Below are 24,112 nucleotides of genomic sequence, written 5' to 3' on the forward strand. Positions count from 1 at the left end.
AATGAGAAAATCAATATATATCTGCCCCTGGCTACCTAGCATGTGGCCCTCGATGGCTTGCCAAAACTCAGTAAGCGGCCCTCCGCCCAGAATATTTACCTGCCCCTGTACAGTGCAGAAGTTCAGCACACATAGACTGGGTTCTGCCATTTTTAAACCAGTCTAAGATTTGCAACACCCACCAAAGGGCAAATGTGTGTTCTGTTCGCTACTGATCTAAACTACACCACTTACAGAAAACTGCATAACTTAGGTCGATTCCATCTCATGCTTTTTGAATGTTTGTACCTAGCCAATAAGAGGTGGCTGTAGCAGGCTGGGGTAGGTGGGTTGTGGTGCAAGGGAATTTACAAGTCAATAGTGCACAAGCTGAGGAGAACTGGGTAGGTGCTAGGCCACCCCTGAGTCTAACTGGATTTGTGGGTGAGGGTCAGCTGGTTCAGGATTGTTCTTTGAATAATTATGATGGGTCCTGAGATGTTGAACAGTCAGTAACTGGGATGGTGGGACAATGAAGTGTTGATATACTTCTTAGGGTCTAGTAATGCAATGACATATATAAAATATAAATAAAAAATATATATACCAGATCAACATGGTAATTTAGCTGGGCTAATTAACATTGCTAAGTGACAGTGCCCATCCACTCCATTAAGCACTAACTAACCTGCCACAGGACTGTATGAATGCAGCTACACTGCTCCTCATTTAGGAAGAAGCCCATATGGAGTAGTGCAGTATGTTTGGGGGCTCTGGTGCCAGGCCACATAGACATAAGTTAAGTTTCCTCATCTCTAACACAGTAGTAATACTATCCTCTGTGAAGTGCTTTAAGACTGGGAGGTGGAGAGCACTATGGATGTGCAAAGAAATAAGGGAAGGTGGAAGGCCAATGTACATAAAGATGTGACTGATGTCAAGTCTCTACTTTATTTCTGATGAAGAACACTCCATCAGCTACAGAGAGCAAGGAGGGGTGGATTCCCCATCCCCCATAAAGCACAGTGTGCATAACTGCTCCCTCCACATGCTTACATCCATTATAATTTACATTTTAGTATGACTGATGCTCAAATAAACATTTCTTAAGCACTCTGGCATATCCATTTGCTCCTTCTGTTTGTTTATAGAACAGAAAGCTCAACAAGATTCGCTGAGTAAATTAAACAAGGATGGAGCAGAGAACCAGTTATTTTCCTTTCACAAGTGCAAAAAGAAAATTGCTGTTCCCACAAGGAATGCTTTCGTGCTGTCCAAATAAATAAAACTCCCATGAGTCATGCTGAAAGGCTATGTTCCCCCCTTTGAAACTGGGAAATGTTAAGGCCAGACAGAGTAGCAGAGCACAGGACTGGGGAGGCATAGAGCTTTTTAATTCTATGCATCTGACCTATACTAGCATTCAGTGGAAAACACTGCAGTGCCACTGCCTACTTTCCCATACATGTGGTGCAGCAGGGAAGGTTTCTTGGTGTCACAGTCTGAGTCTCAGTCTGCTCCTGGACCAGAACAGAGACATATTGCTTCATAGACAAGGCTTCTTGAAAGCCCTATCTGATTCCCTTGATCAGTCGATCACATTTTATCCAGTTGATTGACTGATCTGCTTTTGAAAGACTGGGAAAGCAGGCAGCAGGAATAGGATCATTGTATCTGTGATTCGGTTTTGTTTCTTTCTCCACACTATAAATAGCCTCTAAAGAACTTTAATCTATTCCCTTCAAGCAAAGGAGGTTTGAGAGACATTTTGATCATGGTGTAAATGTTCCTCTGCAGAGAGAACATTTCTGTTAGTTGAGGACTCTAATCTAGCAGACAAAGGCACAGGAAGATCTGATGGCTGGAGGCTGAGGCTAGACAAATAAAAACAAAAAATAAGAGACCAGTTTTAACTGAGGAACAGCCATCTTCTGGATGTGGTGAATTCTAAGTCACATGGGCAAGGGACAGATATTCAAAAATCCTGAGCCTGAATTGATTCAATCTTCGCAGGTTAGTCCAACCTGGCTAGGCTAAATCAGTTTTGTACCCAGACAGACATCCCAGAAATTCAGGCACATGCCTGCAGTGGCTCAGGCTAGAAGCTGAGGGTGTTAGAGCAGCCCTCCCTTGCCTTGCACAGAGCTGAGCTGAGGGGGGTGTGGCCAGGCCCTGGCAGGATGCTCTGATTAGAGAGCTCCCCCCCACCCCGAACAGCCTGGCAGGGAATGTTTATCCCTTCTAACTCAGTGTTTATCACCCCATTAAGAAAACAGAGGGACATTATCAGCTGCCTGTTGACTCTGCCTTTGTCCCATGTGCCATAGCTCGGAGACAACCAGCATGTGGTCTGCTAGCTAGTGCTGAGGGGTGTCTGTGAGGGATGAGGGAATGCCTGCATAGCAGAGAGTGGGGAGGGGAGAGAGAGCAGAAGCCAGGCAGGCGCCTGCAGTCACTGCCGAAGCTGCAGCCAGGGAGCAGAGGGAAGGGGCCAGCCCAGAGAGCATGCCGGGATGCTGGGGGACTCTGATTTAACTTAAACTAGCAAGGGGTCTGGAACAGACATTGTATAAACTGGTTTGAGCCAAATCAGTTACATCTGATACTACCTTCAACAGGTTTATCTCAAACCAGTTTCAACCATTTTCAAACTGGTTTATGTGCACTGAATATCTGTTCTGTTACAGTTTTAAACCAGTTTCTGATCAGTTAAACCAGTTTATGTGTAATGTCTGTCCCTATACAGAAAGTCTTTCAAAAGGTATAAACTAGCTCAACCAGAAGTTATGGGCTAGGTGCAGGAAACAGTGAAATTCTGTGTCCTCTTTATGCAGGAGACAAGAATACACAATCGGATTTCTCCCTTCCTAAGAAGTTTTGTTTCATCCTGATACAAGCTAAGAACAAAAAATTTCCCATTTTTCACAGAATAGAAATTCCGAAGATATTTTGTAGTGATAATGCGGCAATGCCAAAATAAAAATGTTTCAAGCCAAAATGTCACAGTGTTTGTTATTTTGAATATGTCTTTTATAAAAAATGTCAAAATAAATTGCTTCATCTTTTTTACACATTTTTTGAATGCATCATTAAGGGACGGGTGAAAGAGGGAGAAGAGACGTGTCTTGGGACAGGACAGCCTATGGCAGGCTACAATGAAATTCAATAAAACAGAAACTCTTGAAACAAGATAGAAACATTTGGAAAAAAGCTAAATAAAAAACCCGATTTTATTTTTGAATAATTAAAAAAGGTTCTGTCACAATCAACATGATTTCTTGAACTTTTTCACTTTCAACAAAATCACATATCTTTGATAGAAAGAAGATGTTGCCAAAAATATTTAATCAGCAGTAAGAAATTCGTACACTGGGATCTTGATCCCAAAAGGAATGCTTATCCAGTCATATACAGAAATATATCATGGAACATAGAAACCACACAAAGAGCTCAAATTTTTAATATTCACAATGAGTTTTATGCAAACCAGCTGGACATCAAGTGTTATTCATCAAAATTAGACAGCCAATGATTTAAAATAAGAACTAATTTATGAAAATGATATACTATTCACAAAAACAGAAAAAAGAAAAGACATTCATAAAATAAGTTATTCACTCAGCTCTAATAATTTATCATCACCTGTTCAGAATCTATTCTATTTTTGTTTGTAATTAGCTCTATCTCTTTTTGTATGCAAGAAAACTGAGAAGCCTGTAGACCAAGTATCTCATTCAATAGATGTCTGATTTGATAGATTTGATTAATGATTCAATATGCTTTATATTATGAATATGTATTTTATTTGAAAGACAAATTTAACAGCCTGCACCTACTTCTCTGAAGGATGTTGAGTAGCACATACCATCAAATAAATTCTCTATTTATTTCACTTGTAATACATGATTTTCACCTGTGATGTATGTTTCAATACTTTAAAAAGTCATTTCAGCTCCATCTCTGTTTCTGAATTTGGAATAGGCAATCTGTTTTAAACATATTCATAGGTTATGTGTCATTCACATCTACCCAAAGGAAGTATTGGAAATGAAAACCCATCAGAACTGTGATTTGCCTGTAGTGGTCGTGGCAAGGTGGGCAGGAATCACTGGTTAGAATGTAATGGCCTGCAACTTGAACCAAGGATTCAATTTATTTTAAGCATGTGAAATTCAGTTTGGTCACTCTCAGTGTCTGGGTGCAGGCCCAATTTTGTTTAGCAGGTGGCTAAGTGCTCTGTTTTCAGGAGTTTGGACTCTCAAATCTTTTCAGTATCGAGCCCTGTATTTGAATTCCAAAACGCTGAAAAAGAGTACGAGTTTTGTCATCCTCTGCACACGGAGTTAGTAAATATTGGTCATTTCAAAACACCCGCTGTGTTTTTTGAATCATCAGTTCTTCATTTTGAAGGACTGCTTTCCTGGCTCATAACTGTGGACAAGAACTGCCATATGGAGAGGACTGTGGCATTAAAGAGAGATCTTTAAAAAAAACCAAAACACTAAATGGAGGATGCTCTGAAAATATACTTCCTAAAAATAACACCATGGAGTTCTGTATTTATTTTAGTTCAGTAGCTTCCAAGTAATATCTTGCTCAGTTTACCAGTTCAGTATTTTAGTTCAGTAGCTTCCAAGTAATATTTTGCTCAGAAGACAATTTGTTTAACTGCTAGCAGTGCAAATTTATCAAGGGCTGTGAAAAAGCAAGCTGCTCTCTTCTGCATTTAAGATCAACAGCAGAAACAGCAGTTCCAGAATAAGTGCTTTAACTAGCAGCTTGACTGATAATGCACCCTGTCATTTTGTCAGTAAAGCAAAGCACCCATGTGAAGCAGAGGGGCTGAGCACATTTAAAAGTTTAATCTTATGTCTCCACTTTGTCATCAGAATCGTACTTCAGCATATAAAAATATGAGGGAAAGCCTTAGTTTATGTTCCTGATGAGTTTTATTGACTTAACTGAAACTGCATAGGTTTATACATCCTGATAACCCAAAGAAAAGAATTGACTTTCTTAGGGTCATCAGAATAAATCCAGAATACTTAAAAGAACCCCTTTTTGACAGTCAGGGTCAAACTAATTGACTGTGTTACATCAGATGATGAGATGAAGTGGTCTTGGGGTCATAAAAGCTCATGCTGTACAGCTCTGATTTAATTAGTCTATAAGGTGCAAACCACCCTGCCTTCTGCCTGACTCTGTTACAGTCAGGTAAAGAACAACTTAGACCTCGAACTGCACAATGTCTATCTCCTGTGTACAGTTTGCTGAAATATTATTAAAATTTTGAGTTAAAAATATTTACTCACCTTTGTACAATCCTTTGATATCTGAAGATGAAAATGTAAGTGTTAAGTCTCAGCATGCCTTTTAGTATCCTGCCACTCATAGGTAGATTCATAGATTGTAAGGGGCTGGAAGGGACATTGCTGATCATTGGGTCCAACCCCCCAGTCTAGGCAGGAAGACAACTGGGGTCAAGTGACCCCAGAGAGGTGACTGTCCAGTCTCCTCTTGAAAATCTCCAGGGTAAGTGACTGCACCACCTCTGGAGGGAGTTTATTCCACAGTCTGGACACTCTGACTGTGAAGGAGTTTTTCCTGGTATTAAGCCTGAAGTGGCCTTCCAGGAGTTTGTATCACTGGTCCTGGTCTTCCCCAGGGGTGCTCTAGTGAACTGTTGTTGACAGAGCTCCTGATGCACTCTTCTGATATAGCAGTAAGCCACTATCAAGTCCCCCCTCAACCTTTTCTTCTTTAGGCTAAAGAGTCCCAGGTCCCTCAGCCTTTCCTTATATGACTTGCCTTACAAGTCCCTGGTCATATGGGTGGCTCTTTTCTGGACCCTCTCAAGTTTTTCCACGTCCTTGTTGAAGTGCAGTGCCCAGAACTGGATGCAGTGCTCCAGCTGCGGTCTCACCAGTGCTGAGTACAGCGGGAGTATCGCTTCCTTAGTTTGATACAAGATGCATCGGTTGATGCATGCCAGCATGTTGTTTGCCCTGCTGACCACTGCCTCACACTGACAGCTTATATTCATGTGATGGTCAGTCATAACCCCTAGGTCCCTTTCAGCCATGGTGCCAGTCATGCTGTCACCACCGAGCCTGTATGTATGTTGAGGGTTGTTTGCCCCCAGATGGAGCACCTTACACTTGAAAGTGTTAAACTTCATCTGGTTCCAGTCGGTCCAACTCTTGAGCCTGTCCAGGTCTGCCTGTATCTGCAACCTATCTTCTGACGTGCCCACGCTGCCCCATAACTTAGTGTCATGAAACAGCATGATAAAGATCTCTCCAGTCCACACTGTCTACCACTGATATTTCTACTTTTTATCAATGTCAAGAAGGCTTGGTGATGTTGGATCTTTTAACTGGAAGAAAAATATACTATTTTCTATTGCTTCTTTCTCTCTTCAATCTCTCTCTCATATTCTGTGTGTGTGTATGTGTATATGCATCTCCCTCTCTTCCTCTGATTAGTTCTCAGGATAGATAAGTACAAAATGTTCTGGAGTTGGACATCATATTTTGAATGTTTTATAAAGAGATCCAAATTTTGCACTCAAGTTTTGCAACTCAGTGCTCTCTATTTGAATAGCAAGCTCAAGACATGCAAATCAGTGCTATTTATTAAGGAGATAGTGGAAGGATTTTAAAATGTGTGTGTACAATTAAAAATCTATTTTAGGATATGTTAATATCTTATTAGTACATGTAAATTCACATAAGGTCACACATCTTTCTGGGATATGCAAAGCCATTGACATATATGTAAAATTAGCCCTAGACATAAATCCATCAAATACCTTAAATAAGTCCTGTGTTCAAAATAATAATTTCAAAATGTTGTGGTTACAGTCAACGCCAAGTTTTATAATCACAGATGAGATTGATGCAATTCAAACTCTGATTTAATTCCAAATTCAGAAAACAGACTTACATAGCAGTGAGTGCATGTCAAATTTCAGTTGTGTTCATTTTGAATAGTTTGTCCCTACTGTATTACCAAAGGATTTTAAAAATGTGACTTCCAGCTCTTTATTTTGTATACAGCGATTAAACAAAACTCTGTTGAAGTTTGCACTCAGACCTGTACTTTACAGCTGGTCCTTATGTCTAGGATATGAGAAACCACAGATAACAACAACCCAGGATTTGGGAAAAGGCAAACATGGATCTCAACTCCAGTTTCTTGAACAGACTATTCCCACACGTGGCATGAATATGCAGCTATTAAACTATAACTTCTTTGTGTTCATGATTTCTAACAACTCTTCCAGCCAAGCATAGGCAAAACCTATTTTGTATTACTGCCTGTTAGATAGGAGATATACACACAGTGCTCTCTCCATGCCAGCCTTTGTTCTTGCTTCAGTATTACTAGTCCCAACCATTCAAAAACCCCAAACTATGAGATTTGACTTAAATAAAGATCTAAAAAAATTGTTTTTAATACTTTTTATTTCATAGCTGGCTTTTGAACCTTTAGTTAGAGTATACTCTACTCAAACTTTTCTCTGAAACTATAAGAGCTAGAAACTTAACCAAATAAACAAATCAAACCTGATTTTTTTCTGGGTTTTACATGACACTGTACTGAAGGTTTAAGGAATGCTTTGCCTATAAAGTCATCTTATAAATTATATGGTCTATCTTTATAAACAGAAATATCCCCAAATCCCAGATTCAAACATTCCTGAATTTGGGGAAGTTAAGATGTGGATCCAAATTTTTCTTCTCGAATTGATCCTCTAATTCACCAGTCTAAGGAATTAAGGGTGTCATCTTATGAGAGCCTGGTTTGCCCAGTTCAGGCTGGCAAGCCATAATACCAGAAGTGATATTAAGAGTTTACATTTATTTGGGATTTTAACTACCCATGTATTTATATGACCCTTGTCTAAAAGCCTATGCACCTTGTGCACCTATATAATTGCATTGGAAATCCCACAGAAATAGGTATGCAGATGTCCAGTTCTTACTTGACTTTAATCAAATTGGAAATGTATAAGGATTAGCTTTTCTCAAAGTACTGCAGCTTCCAGTCCAAAGTAACAGGGAAGAAGTGGCCCAAAATGAAAAATGAATTGACCAAACTCTTTAAAATCTCTAGAAAAGAACAACTTAGAGGTGATTTGAGTGTTTGCTGTAATATGATGGCTTTTATTTTATCTGAGCTGCTTCTGTCAGGACTAGATTGCATTCTATTTCTGCAAGAAATACAGTCCTGATAACTATAATTTATACAAGATATTTTCTTCCACCAAAGATAGAATTTTCTGTAGTTTTATCCTGCCAGGCATAAATCTCCTCTAGATCCAATCAGGTGCCACCATACTCCCAAGAAGTACTATTTACACCATTCAGCAGTACGCCCTCTGGAAAGGTACGGGATCATTAATTCTGAGTGGTTGGTGAAGAGCTAATGATTTATTCATGACGAAGAGACAAAACTCTCCTGAGAAATCATCATGCCCAATTGACAAAGACCATGTTAATATATTTACAGTTGTTTGATGAGCACTTGATGAGCATTTATCAAACCTGCTACCTATGAGATAAAAGGGAAGGCTGGCTCTCGCGCTAGATTCACAGCTAGTATAACCTGGTATACCTTGATTTATACTAGACAGGAGAATGGGTCTCTTATTTTTAGCTTTCCGCTTTAGTCTTTATTCAGAAAAGTTTTTACAGATTTCAATAATATTCAATAATAATTAACAAACATCATAATTATTCCAATTATTATTTCCCTAAATAAAACTTTCCATTCCCAAGGGTCACCATTAAAAAGACAATATTCAGTAGCCATTACTTTGCAAAACTATTTGGTAAGTCACTCTGTTTCCCTGTATTTAGAATAGGGACAAGATCTTTTTTTGCATTTAGTTATCTGTTGGCCAGATGAAGCGGTTGATATACAGGACTCTGGAAAGGCAGCAGTAATAAAGGTAAGTCAGAAATAAAAAAGACTAACATTCCCATTGTCCCTTTGCTCCCACTGTTCTTTAATGCAACATGGAACAACTCAGCATGTTAGGAGCCTTCACGTCCAGTTAGCCACTCTTTTTCTGAATGAGCTACTTTAGTTTGTTGCCAAAGACACAGAGAGAAAAAGTACCAATACATTAAGTCTTCTCAGGTTTGTCCCAACACAAGAATTCAGTTCCTCACTTGTCACTTTCCATCCTACTCACCTTCCTTCAAAGGTCTAAGTGAAAATTTAACTCAGCTAATATGATCAAAACTGAATAGTGATTTGTGTCTGGGAGTAAACAAGTTTGTCAGACAGCTACTTTATCATGGGATAGGTGAAGTCAGAAGCTTTTCATACTTTTCAGAGCAGTGGCATTTCAACTATGATGATACCCTAAGGAATTGTTGCTGACTTTCCAAGTTTTTCCCCCAGATTGTTTTCCTTGTTTTGCTTGGATCTCAAACCCATATCATTATTAAGTTTAGAGATAAAAACCAGCACTGATCCCCATATGGTCAAGACTTTTTCTGGAAAACATAAGCATCATGGAATCATATAGTGCAACTGTCCAGAGTGATGAAACAGGAGTCTACAAACAGATTGGAGAAGCTATCACCACTGGCTGTGTGCTTTACACAGCATAGATTCTTGATGCTCAAATGAAGAATGTATGAAACTCAGAAACATCAGAAGAAGGTTGACTGACTTCATATATATATAAAATGAAATGCAGGGAAATCATGTTCCTTTTTGCTCAAATTGATAAAAATTAACTAAGAATTTGCTGATTTAACTTTCTGAACAAAGCATCTGACAGAATGCAGGTAAGAGTTTGGCCTTGGAGAATACAATGTTTTGACTTGAGTCAAGAATTTGAGTCAAGTCAATACTGATTTCTTTAAAGCAGTTAAGTGATATTAGGTTTTCTAGGCAGGTGAATGGTGAATACTATAAAACATCAGTAAGTATGCCAGAAAAGTATATTTTAACTGAGGTTGGCCAACCCAAATTAGCTAACTTGGTAAAACTATTAACTCTGGTTAGCATTTTAAGTTCAACCTATATGAGCCTGGGTTTAAACTTAGTAACCTTGTGCTCAGTGCTAGTTTTACCTAGTTAGCTATCTCAGGTTAACCATTCCAGATTATGAACACACCTTTTTGTTAGACGTAACTTGTAACTCAGCAGGTAGCCGTATACTAGCCAAAACAGTATCGTGACTTAGAGCTCAGAAAAAGCAGAGACAAATTTACCATGCGCATAACAGATAATATTCCATAGAGCTGCATCCCTCATGCCAAGGGTGAATTGGGTCCTAAGGGACCACTACAACCATATATATGTTACAACAGTAATACATCTAATTGCAAACTTCTTGGGACACTTTTATCACCTTTTTAGAGCAGCTTGTTTCAGTATAGCTTGAAAAAGCACTGTGACAGGACGATTTGTACCTTTAAAAAGGGACAGCTAGTGCTGTTAAGGTGGTTCAGCTGTGTGATATTTCTGCTAATGAGGAAGTCTCCCACCAGGAGTTTTGGAAAGCTTCCAGACAGGAGGAAGCAACTTGCTAGGAGAAGAAGCAGCGAGAGTAGAAGGTAGCTTTTTTCCTGATGTCTGGAGAGGACAAAGGACTTGGGTTTGTTTTGTTAGAGCCTGAAGTTTGTTTAATAGAAACTGAACTGCCTAAGGAATTAATAGTGCAGCTACCTGGCTTGCAAAAGGCACAAGAATAAAAGATCCACTTGCAAATACCTAATCCATTTTAGCAAAATGAAAATAGGGCAGATTTATATAGATTATTGAAAGTGTACACAAGTTTTGCTACATACCTTTACCTAACTTAATTTCATTTTTTCTATTATTTAGCCAAATTCACAAGTAGAAACCAGTCTTGCAAGCTCAATAAAACCAAATATAGCACACAAATGATGTACAAGCATAATAAATGGATAAAAATCTTCAGAAGAGTAACCAAAGGCTGATTATAGCAAGACGTGGGGAAAGCATGTATAGCCCTGGCCACATCTGGGCTGAGAACATTTCAATGCCTGTTAGTTCCTCACACTCCTAATTTGCTAAATTCACTTAGAAATATGAAAAGGAGCAAGAGTTCTGAAAACAGAAAAGCTGTGCTTTAACTTGTTTTAAAATATAGGTGCTGTGGGCTGTTTCTGCCCTAGAAGAAAATATCTTTCATGATTTAGACTCAAACAAAGTTTCTCGAACTCTAAATTTGCAACAGCGCATTTAAAGGCAGGTGGGCGGATGGGTGTGGAGGTGGGAAAGTGAAAAGACAAAGGGAAGAGAGCAGGGGAGAGCTCTTGGGAATCTGTTCACAGAAAGCTCTCAAAGATTTTTGAAGTTGAGGAGTTATATTATGTTAATCCAAGTTCTAATTGCTAGGCAATAAACAACACCCACTTGCTGAGTAAATGTCAAGGCCAAGCTTATAGCTAAATCTGCTTTGAAACAATGTCAGTCATTGCTATTATCACAAACAGATTGAACCTTTTTATCATTAAAATAAAATAAAAATAATCTAAGATTATTAATTACCTGAAATAATAGACCTCTAGTTAGAAAATAAAAACTGAGAGTGGGAGGACAGAGATTAGTTCATTGTACCTGTTTGTGAGTCAACTGTTAATCAAAAGGTAGAGTTGCACTGATGAAACTGATATATCTGTTACCTGTTGTAGATGCAGACTGAGTCAGGGAAGCATGGAGTGGTTGTCAGTAAAACTGCAATTCACCCTTTCTGTGCCCCTTGTGTGGTGTCTTCAAAACTTGGCACAGAAAGGGCGAATTTCGCATGCCTGTCACCTGCCATATGGGCAACTACCCATATTTTTATGTGCAAAGCAGTCATTAGAAATGCCAGTGCATATGCCAATGTATTGGGCCCTGCGTTAACTGCATGCACATTTTGAGCAGTTCACACACTGCACACAGCTTAGAACATTTGGCCCTTTTAGTAACATTTACAAAGAAAAAATAGGTGCATTAGCATTTGAACTAAGCAGTTGCTCCCAGTTTGGCATACATAGGAGGCTGAACAGTTCTTAAGAATTAAAGCAACAGAGCTCAGAAATCATAGTTCATGTCCTATTCTCAAACGAAACTATCCCCCCACATCTAATAGCATTTCTAATCATGGTGTGTAACTTGGAAAAGCAGAAACCCATTATCTTGCAGGAGAGTCCCTCTGATGCATTTAAAACTCACCTTCCCTTGACAGGAGCCCGCCCACACATTTCTTTTCAATATATCTTAAGGACCCCAAGCCAAGATGTTATAAATCACAATTGAAGCAGCTAAGTAATTTAAGCAAAATTCAGATTGAGCAATCTTGCCTTCAAATATAAGAAATTACGGTGGATTTAACCTTTTATTGTATTTGGACCATAACAAGAAAGGAAGGAGGCAGAATTCTGGTCTCTGAAGAAAAAGGCAGATGGTTCAGCTTGCATATTTGAGAAAGGGAGACAATGAAGAGCAAAGAATTCGAGTCAGCCAATCCAAAGGTTTTCAGGTCCCACAGGAGGGCTTGTGTTTCTATACAAGATAGATGGTAGTACCTGTTGATGAAAGAGCCCGTTTAGTTAGGGTATAGTGAACTGAAGGGACAAGTCATAAGTTGTATCTTTGGTTCCACAGATTAGCAGCCTTCTGTTGGGTGTAGCAAAAAGAGTTTCATACAGAAGTTCCCTCTGCTCTGTGCATCATGATTATAGGAATTTTGTGAATACTTCAGATACAATATAGGGATGAATAGAAGAATCAATACGTGATTAAACTAGCTTCATTTTTAGTTAATTACTGCATTTTGGTTAGGTGTTTGGGGGATAAATAGTAGTACGCAAGTGACAAGTATAATTATTATTGATGCATCCGGAAATACCACACATTCAGCCATGAACACCTTCCCCTGACTTGCAATTAATTCCTGAAAAACATCACTGTAGACAGAACAGCTGCTGAGAACATAAGGATTAGAGCCATACCAGGCTTACCTGCTATCACTCAGTCTATTATAAAGATCACTGCTCTTCGATGAATAAAGAATGCTTTGTTAAAAGATGGCAAATGCTTCCTCAAATATTGCAGCACAGTAATTAACCAGCCTCTTACAGAAATCTTTGAAAGCTTGAAAAAGCTTCGAAAATAACATTGCTCTTTTTATATCTTTTTAATTCACTTGCTTCTTGTTCATAGAGATCCAATGCAAACATGAGCTTTGCTTCTTCAGGATTCAACCCAGCACTACTCTGGGTAAGGGTCTGTGCAGAAGCAGCAGAAAACATTGCACAACAAAGACATCCCTCTCAAACACATTTTCTCCCATGTGCTCTCGTGTGTGCCAGAGAACAAATTTTCTTTACATCTCTGTAGAAACCACCTTATGCACCTCACCTTTCCCCAAGATCGTTTTACTGGCAACTCCCTCCCTCTCTCCTGAGGTAATGGGCTGGGTCCAGTCAAAGCTCTCTTCCGTTTGAAGTGGCAAATACCTAGCTTTCCCATGATAGAAGGTCTAGTTTGTGGAGGAGGGCATGCTGTGGCTGCAACCCCCTGCCCCCAGACCCCAGGAGGGAAAGAAAGCACAAGGAGTCAGGAGACTGGAGCCATTGTGAAATGCCTGAATCAGCACGTCCTTTCAAACTGGTCCTGTCAGTGGGACTTCCATGAAGTCTAGACCACAGATTAGAGCTGGTAGGGGGAAGAAGACATCTTTTAAGTTAAGGTTCAATTATAACCCCGTCCATTTTTCATGAGTGAGAGTCCTGTTTGGAACTCAAGAGGCTATGGTGTTGTTGACATTTCTTTGCCAAATTTAGGGCTTTTAGACTTCAGGAAGATAATTTTAGATTTTGCTAAACATCACCTGTGTTTTCTGGCATTCGTATTCAAGATTTTGATGGGAATTCACTTTAAAAATAATTAAAAATCCATTTTCTATACAAATGCCCCCATTCTGGTGCAGAAGATGGGAAATCTAGGAAACATAGTTGGCTTTCGGTAGCAAAGACTTCAATGGTTCTATGAGAACCAGCATTTTTTAAATCAGAAGGCCCAGTTCCATATGAGTGGAACAGGCACTCTCACTGCAGAATAAATGTGTCCATAAGGGCAGCTAATGGGGAATAGTTATTTCACTTTAAATACACACCCTTCCTTATTTTTTTAAAAGCTTTCCTGTAATGACAAACACACAGAAATGGGCAATGGTTATTTGTTTTGCTTTAAATAATGTATATATTAACTGGATTGTCCATTATTCTTCATGGAAATAAGTATTTCTTTTAAAAGCTTTTATCCCTATTTGAATAAAGTTAAATGGAATGAAGCTGTGAAAAAGAAAAATCACGATAAAGGCTTTTACTTGACTGAAGGAGGGGAAAAGATATTTAAAAGGAATATATCAGTAGAAATTAACTCATATCTTATTTAGGGTTCTTAAGCCTCATCTGTCATGACTCCCACAGGACATTTAAGCACCATCTAACACCAGGGCTAAAACACAGCCTGTGGAAATAAGCAGGCAGTCACAAAAAACACCCCCAAAACCAACAGATGTTAAATTAATATATATATATATATATATATATATATATATATATATAATATGAGAGAGAGCGCACTTGGGAAACAGCGCTGTTGAAATAGGAACAATTTAAAAGCCATGACAATTATGTGCTCCCAGAAAAACAGAATATAAAAGTACAAAAGTAGTTGCCAAGTTATAAACTAGAGATAGTAAAAGGGTGTTAGCAACTGCATTGTTCTGTCATTTAATTTCAGTTCTATCTAGATATTTGTCTATTTTTAGATTAAATCTTTCAAGTTCTCAGGTTCCTCACAGCACAGCACAGCACAGCACAGCCCCTCTGTACCTCTACCTAGCTAACTAGAGCAGGGGTGGGCAAAATACGGCCCGGGGGCCAGATCCGACCCTCCCATTGATTCTATCCAGACCATGGATAAGTTTTGGATAGACCTGTATTACATTCATTTATAAGTGTGGAAATGACATGAAGAATGGAGAACCGCTGTTATGCGTGGCCCTTCTGGCTGTTATACCTGCACTTGTCCACCAGAAGGCAACAAGGCCCAATGCCTTGCCCCTGCCCCGCCCTTGCCCACAGGAGGGCAGCAGCACTCTGGGCATGGGCAGCAGCAGCCACATGCAGCAGCAGGGAGAGCAACAACATACACCCGGGACCTTTTGTGCATGGACAGAGCCAGCAAAGCAACCCGTAAATGTCCTTCAGGGCTATGGCGGTGTAGCCAGAAGGAAAGTGTGTGGGCCATGGGCAGGATTCAGCATTGCCACAACACAGTGGAGGCAGGGTGTGGAAACTGTGGCAACATGATTATCTGTGGTGATTTGGGGACTGCCTTGTGGAAATGTTTATGAAAATATGTTTTTTGAAAAATTGTATGGTAATTTGGGAACTTTTTCTGGAAATGTGAGGGTTTTTGTGAAAAACTGGTAATTTTGTTTGATAATTTAGGAACTTTTTTTCTGGAATTGTGTGTGGAAATGTGGTGCACTATAAATGCCATAACGCTTTTTAAGTATAGCTGTTGTAAACACCATTCATTTTATGTGTGCAGCCCTCAACGGCTCAAGTGGCCCTTGTAAAGTGGCCCTCTGGCCCAAATCATTGTCCATCCCTGAACTAGATGTTAAGGAGCTTGATTTATATATAAGAGATTCTTCCAAACTCAGAGTCTCTGGAAGGCAGTTTTTATACCATGCCAGCAGTGGAGTCGATGGCTTCTAAGAGTCAGATTTGTAGCAGCTGTCATGCTCAAAGATGAAGAGAGTCACCTTGTAGACTTATCAGAAGTGTGCAAGTGACTTGTTATGCTGAAAACATTTCTCATGGATGAATTCTACGCCCTGCTCATTGGTAAACGACCAGTATCTCTCATTAGGGGTGTGCGAAGCAGGCCATATTCAATTCAGATTTGACCTAAATCAGGGAAAGTGATTCGATTCGTTGATTCAAATCACTGTCCCTGATTCAATTCGGCTGAATCCGAATCCGAAGATTTGATGCTGATTCAGAGAATCAATGATTCGGACATAGACACAGCTTTAAATGTTTTTTCTACATACCTTGAGGTAACAGATGTGGCTTGTGATTGCTGTGATGCTGGGGCATATGGAGCATCCCACATAAGTGCGGGGGGGGACGGGGGGGGGGGGCCTCCACATGCTTGGAGCTGAACCTGGAAGTGGACCGGAAGTATTTCTGGTCCGTTTCCGGGTCTGCCGGGGAGCATGCTGGGAGACCCCCCTATGCCTCCTTGGCTTGGTGGTCGGCCACAGGGGGACCCCAGGTGCCCCCCCCCAGACCCAGAAGACACCAGTTCCTGAGCCAGGGGGATGTGGAGGGGCACGGAGGGACCTCTCTGTGCATTCCCCAAGGGACCCAGAAGTGGACCAAAAGTGCTTCTGGTGCACTTCCAGGTCTGCTGCTGAGTGTGCTGGGGTTCCCCCCATGCTTCTGTGGGACACTTCATGTGCCCCAGCATCACAGCACTCAGGAGCCCCTACTACCTAAAGGTATGTAGAAAAAAGATTTAAAGCTGTCTCTATCTCCAAATTACCAAATCTTTCCGAATCTTTCCAAATCAATTCAAAGGGTTCTGAGTCAATTTGAAGAGATTAAAGGGTCCTCTAATTTGATTTGGATTTGGAGATTCAGCCACTGAATTGGGCTGAATCTCCGCTGAATCAAATCAAGGACCAAAGCTTCATACAGCCCTATCTCTCATCTCTTATAGCCTACTTATGTCATTCTGGCTACCCAAAAGAGCTATAAGACCAGTTTGATGGTAGTTCTGGCTGTGAGAGGGCTCATGAGCTGGTGGAAACCCATCGCATCCATTCTTTACAACTTCATATTGCAGCTGTATAAAAGAAACAGAATAGCAAAGAAGGCATGACTGTAGCACTGTTAACTCCTAAACTGGGAAGCAAGAAAGACAGCATGAATCTGCTTTAGACCTCCCAAATCAAACACACACAGATGTTCTTGAATCCTGTACTGATCAAAGATGTAAAAAACAGAACGTGTAGAGATGAGCATGCCAGAAACATAAAAAATGTCTTTCTACAAGGAGGCCCCAGCCACTGCAAGAAGGTCTTGCCTGTATTTCTGAAGGCACATGGCATTTTGATGTGCTAGTGACATGTCCCATGGTGGCCTTTCAGTCTGTAGCTATACACCGCTTCAGTGCAGCTATACCTGCTTTTGGGCGTGTTCAATTAATTAGTGGTCTCGGAATAAGATAACGTTATTAACACTAGCATCCCCTCGTTGGCAGTCTCATCAAAAAGTCTAGGAATTGACTGACTATGCAAAAGGCGGGTATAACTGTATCATTAAAGCACTGGCCAGCACTGAGGCTTTTGTAGATCTATAATGGGAGCTGAAGATGTAGACACTAGACAGTGCACCAGATATTCAAAGTTAGTTCAGCATATAAACCCTCCTTAGTGGGATTTTCAAAAGTCCCTACACATTAAGCACGTAATGCATGGAAATCATTCATTACTTTTTGCTCTTTCATGTATTTGCATTGCAAGGGACTAATCAGAGCCTGAACTACAATGTCATCCCAGAGACCAGTGATTCTTGACCAGGGCACCACGGCACATTGGGGTACCACAAGATCCTCTTAAGGGTCCCACTCAATTTCAGTGCTGCTAAATTTACAAGCAACATAAACCCAGAGATGTCAAATGAAAATCCATAGTGTCAAAAACATTCTGATCTGTTGTGGTCTTTCTGAGCTCTTTGCAACAGAATTGCTCAATTATTTTTCTATTGTAAAAAAACAAGTAAAAGCTAACAGGTGGCATTTTCTGAGTGTAACAAGGGGAGCTTTGAGTCTAAGAAGGTTGGGAACAACTGTCATGGGTGATCGCATGGTCTAGGCAATTTGCACTGTGATTATATTCAGTTGTAAACTTTATGTAAATAAAGGATTTCTTGTTCCTGTGTTATCATCCTGGCACCTCTCACAGTTACTAAACTCAGCTTATATTAAAAAAATATATATTCAAGAAAAGGAGTGTCTTCTACATCCACCTGCCCTGAAAAAATCAGAAAGCTGAGGGATAGTAGATCATCCTGCTTCCCATGTTTTCTCACTCCATTCACTGTTATAATCATAGAATCGTAGAAAAGTAGGGCTGGATCCTGCGGCAAGATCATCCATATCCAAACCATCCCATACAAATCATTCTCCAACCTATTGCTAAACTACACAGTCAACACTTTCACACAGTCACAAGGCATAACATGGTACATGTGGACATACCACAGGTAAAGCAGAGGAACAACAGTGGCCAGTATTGTTACATGCTCAAGAAGAGACCCATGCCCCCCCCCCCCCACCACTATAGAGGAAGGCAAAAACCGCCACAGTCCTTACTAATCTGACCATGAGGTAAAATTATTTCCTGACCTTAAATATGGTGATCAGTGTGACCCTGAACAGAGGGGCAAGAACTCTTAGCCAGGAACCTTGGGGACTCCTTTACACCTATCCATGCTCTGTGAAGTTAAACAGATGGCAGAAAGTCACGTCACATCCAGCTCAGGTGCCAGCACTTCCCCCAAAATATTTTTTTCTCATTTTAAATAATTTCTAAGAGATTTTTTTTTTTTTCAGGTTAATCTGACTTGACTTGCCTGAGTCACATCAGCAGAAGGTTAAGAGTTTTCTTCCACTGAAAAGGCAGGCTATCCTTTTTCTCCCTCACTGTCATACCATCAGGAATTGTGAGGGCCTTGAAATGAAATCTCGGGATCTAGTGTAGTGAATGGGTGATGAAGAAAGGAGAACCTATGCATGTAACCTTACATATTTGCTTTCTGTGTGCATAAAGCATGCATAAGGTAGTCAACAAAGACCCTCTAGTCCTCCAGGTAGATGGTATGGGTGGAGAAGACTATGACACTGTTGATACCATTGTAACATTTCCTATATCTGGTCCCTCTTGTACTAAACAAGCCTATTGTTCTCTCTTTCAAATTCTCTCCTAATACCTATTTCTCCTATGGTAGAAGAAAGCAGACAAGCTATATCAATGCAGAGGATGAGGTTCCAGTGGCTAAGTAGCAGCAGGAGAAAACTGATATTTCAGTAGTTACAAAACTGAATACACACACATATTTCATAGCTAATGTAAGTATGTATGTAAACATTACACACATTTGACCTGTCAGTGCCTTGCCCTTGGAAAGTTAGAAGGCAAGGTAGATATGCACCTTAATAAACTAAGTACTTAATATATATACAGAGAGCACAAGCTTTCATGACTCCCAGTTCACTTAATCAGATACTGAGAAAGGACATGCAAAACCAGGGTATAAGAAGGAGAGAGAGATTACAATACAAAAAATAAGGGAGGAGGGAAAAAAAGAGAGAGAGAGGGAGGGGGCAATGCTAGAAGTGAAAAGCAAATGAACAGTAAACCTCTAGGAACAAAGAGGGTCACAAAAGCTAACCCAGGTAATAAGATAAGACTCCATAGAGATAAGAATGTGGATAAGAATCCACAGTCCCTGTTTAAACCTTACTTAACACAGTCCAGTTTGTGCATGATTTCATGTTCAACAGTTGCCATCTTCATGTATAGTGAGGTATCTGGACTAATGTGACTGTTACTACCTCTGTGCCCCAATCCTAGAGCTTTGTTTCCACACCCCAAACCAATGAGAACCATGCATCCCACATGAAATCCTATTAGCCTGAATGGATAATCCAGCTGCATGGAGTTTCTGGAACATCTGAGACCCATTTTTAAACCGGTTTGAACAATGGGGGTTCAATTCTACTTATGGTCTTTGATGTTTCCAGTGTAAATATTATAAACCAAAAACCAGCAGTGTCAGTGGAGCAATGTGCAGCAAGCTTTTGTTGAATTCACTCTACAAGCCATTATGAAGGTATATGGCTTAGTTAAAAATAGGATGAGACATTTACATGACTTAGAATAGTAACTTCAATCATAATAGCTGATAAAAGGATGAGATTATGAGTCCTCACACTCCAGATCCTGAGATAATGACTGGCTGCAGTAAGTATATTTTCTCCCCATGATAAAATACTCTCAAAATTATGTATAATGGTGAGGATTTGGACTCCACTGAAAACAAGTAGTTTCAAGTGTTCAAACCACAACACTCCAAATAACAATGTGATGTCAGCACTTCTTACCAGTTGATTCCCCTTTTTTGTTCCATTGTTAGAAAATGTGAGACGTTTTATGAAGAGTAAGCAAGGGCTAAATAATTTGAAACTAGTGTAGAGCTAAAGCAATCTAAATGCTAAAACAACTTCCTGCTTTGATGCACAAAACAGCAAAGAATCCTGTAACAATACAGATTTGAGGGAAGAGGGAAGGAGAATAATTCACTGAGAAGGTTGGCACCCTTGAATCTGGGGAAAAAAATTAGACACTGTGTTTTAAAACACAGTAATTAGAAACTTATGACCATATTCTGCTCCTGGATAAAGCAGAATAAGTCTGTAGGGACTCCACTGAAATCAGTAGAAACATACCTAGATCGATGGAACTGTAAGCAAAATTTTTCCCTTAGAAATGATGACTCAAACTAGAGTTGCCAGAGTTATCTGGCCTTGTACCTTTCAATTTTTATATATATTCTTTTTTTTTCCTATTTCAAAGTTGATTAAGAGTGATTCATCCAAAGTCACATAATTGTAACCAGAAAGCTATTCTTTCTTTGATCTGATTATTTCTCTTCCATTAACCTTTGTTTCAGGTATTAAGCACTCACGGTTCTAACCTGATGAGGTTTCTTTATTACCATATTATTATTTAAGGCTTGGCATGGATGTTGCATTAATTTAATTGATTGTAGGTTTTTGCCTATGTGGATAAACTAGGCCTGATTGCATAGAGATGATTACAGGTTGGAAAGTTGCATTGGCAGCTCCATAAAGGTTTAAATACCTAGGATCTGCGAAAAAGCTTTGCATTCTCCTGGTGGTCTAGTGACATGCTTTCTACTTTTCCAAAACCATTTTCTCCATACTGAGTTGCCTGCAGTTTCTGGGTCAGGATCATAATTTGTCCCTTCCTGAAATAGTGAAAATGTACAATCTGTTTAGGATATGTGCATTCACTCTGTTTCACTTTTTTTAATTGTGTAGGACTAAAGACTCAAACAGTCAAACAAGCTCGCCAAACATCAGCTTATCTAAGACATCTTATTTTCCTTTCCTTATTTCCACACCCCAAATGAGACCAAAGAAATTAGTTTTCATTCCTCAAATCAGATTTCTGAGAATCCCTATGTTCAGCTTCTTTTTTCACAATCTCCACATTATTCCTAGACTTTCTCTGACTCAAGGAAACCTTTACATCACGGCTTTAGCTGTTAACACGTATTGATCATTAACACTGCCTCCGGCACACCTATGCTCCACTTCATTTAAAAAAGGCCTGCACTCAAGCCTGGAGGAGGAAAGTAGTATTTTACTGAGGTGAAGAATCTCTCTATATTACTGAGTAGGGAGTCACACATCTCTTAAAATCCTGGTCTGCTGAGAGAAAAGATGTGAGGCATCTAAAGGAGAGATTGAGAATGTTAGCCAGTACAAGACACAATGAGAGTAACCAGTTTTTAACTACCTCACCAATACTACCCCATATCATCTACTCTATTTCCCAGTCAGTCTTACCTGTTTTGGGGCTAACTCTCTATACATAGGGCTAGTGAATAGTGCATTCTTTTAATCTCATAACGAAAGACTCCTGAATATGTGCTTTGTAATTATTTGCTAGGGTTGCAGTGAGCACCAGAAACTAATGATTGGGTGACCAGATGTCTTAGGTTCATTCACAAAAATTGTCAGACTCAACTTTTTAGGTTAGGAATAAAAAGGATCAACCATGCACGCTGCCTCTAGTTTCTAATGGCAACTCTTGCCTGAGTCTAGAGATTTCTTAGAGCAAAGCAGATATCATTTGTTCACAACAGATATTGTAATGTACATAGGTAATTGTTTCCCCTAGACGATTGTTCCATGGTACAAAACCAATAGGGGGTTTGATCAAAGCAACACAATACAATTTCTTTCTGACTTTTTAATATTTGTTTACCATTCCCAAAAAACCACACACACCACACACACAATGTATTGGACCAAGGTTATGGTCCAATAAATACAATCTCTTTGACCTATTTTAATGGAGTGATTCACGTTCAGACTAAATCAGAACAGAAGCTGCCCCTGTCTACGACAGTTTCTGTCTTGTTGATCAAGTGATCAGTGCATGGTTTACTGAGGATTTCAAATGTCTACTGTTACACTTTTCCTAATGGGCAATGTTGGTTTAATGAAGAAATCACATTTAGACAATTTGAAAAAGCAGAAAAAGTCTCCTTTTCTACATTTTCTCTAACCCCTGCTTCTAAAAACAATTTGCTATCAGGCCATTTTTTCCACATTAGAGAAAACAAGCAAAGCAACAAATAAACCAAACAATATTGTTGTATTTTAACAAATTCCCCAGTGCATCCTAATCAATGCACGTGACACACTGTAAAGCCATACAGATATTTTCAAGATTTTGACTGGGTCTTTGGGCTGCAACTGGTGCCTACTAATTTCAAAGTGTCTTTGAGAGAATGTGAATGTGATCCCAGGAGCCCATACTTCCCGAGAACTAGTTCATTATGGTTGAAAACAAACTGTATGTGTCTGGTTAATGTAGCTGCTTGAGGGTCTCCTTACATCTTCACAGATATATTGAGCCATGTTCTGTTCTATTTCACATTTTTGTGATTTTAAAGTTACTCTGTGTGTAACAGGAAGCCATTTCCCAGCCTCTGTTACAAGCAGGATCCCAGGCATGATCCCAGGCATGACCAGGCTCACCACTTACCTTGCCTGGGAGCTGCACTGAAACCTCGCTACTGCTACAGGCAAAAGTCACCAGGGCACAACTGGGAACCAGCCTCTCTCCAGGAACATGCAGGCTCCTGGGTGCAGCTGAATCTTGCCCTGGCCCAGTTTGGGGTCATGCTGGGTCTCTGCTGCTGCCACGTAGCATGTCCAGAGGTAACTTGTGAATTCTATTGAGCCTGGCATCCAATGAGCTCCAGCTGCAGCCACCCATCAGGCCAGGGAGCTGGATGCGATTGCCCCGCTAAAGGCACAGCAGACTCAAATAGGGTAAGGCTATAGTTGTGAATGCACTGACTCCAGAAAGAGAGCAGTGCCCATCTGTGTGGAGACACAAAGAGAGCAGCCTGAAGCAGGGTGAACCTGGGTCTGAGCCCAGGTGAACTTCAGGATCAAAGCAAGCCAGTGAAGGGTAGCCAGTGGAAGAGGCCCGGCCACACAACCTATCAGTGTTGGACACAGGACACAGGGGCAAGACTTTGAACATGGAAAGTGGCTATGAAGGTCTCTCAGGGAGACCCAAGCATTGAGATGTCTAGCTGGGAAGGGGGTTGCCAGCCAGATGGATATTGCTTGGGGAGCCACTGATGCGAAGTGGGTGAAGGCAGTATAGAGAAAGAAAGAAAAAGTTGGAAAGTCTCGAACTAAGCTGAGTTGAATAAGAACTCATGGAAATCCCAAAATTATGGAAGCTTAGAGGCTAAGTAGTGGTTGCAGGACTTTTGTAATAAGCAGCCCTGGACAGGGATTCCATTACCAGACCTGATAGATGGGCGATATAGAAGACAAAAGACATGGGTCAGTGGTGATTGTACCCTGAAGAACCCATGGCAGGGAAAGACACTGAGGCAGGGTTGCACAGCTGATAGTCACCACTCAAGTGGCTTGCATATGGTTGGAAGACCATAGGTCCCTTTGATAGGTGTGGTAAGGGCAGGGTGTAGGGGAGGTGGAGCCCTGTGAAGAGCATGTATCCCTTTTGTTGATCAAATGCTGGTTCCCTTGTATTTCACCATTCAGCTTCCCTTCACTTTGTTTCCATCAAGGCATGGCAGGCTTGTATAAGGAAGCAGGCAGCGGATTGAGGAAAGAGGTATAGACACACCACATCCATTGACATTGTGGAAGAAAGAACTTGAAGATTATCTGGTACACTGTGGGCATGTCTACATGAGACAGTACTGTG

Source organism: Alligator mississippiensis, chromosome 9, assembly GCF_030867095.1.
Source record: "Alligator mississippiensis isolate rAllMis1 chromosome 9, rAllMis1, whole genome shotgun sequence".
NCBI lineage: Eukaryota > Metazoa > Chordata > Crocodylia > Alligatoridae > Alligator > Alligator mississippiensis.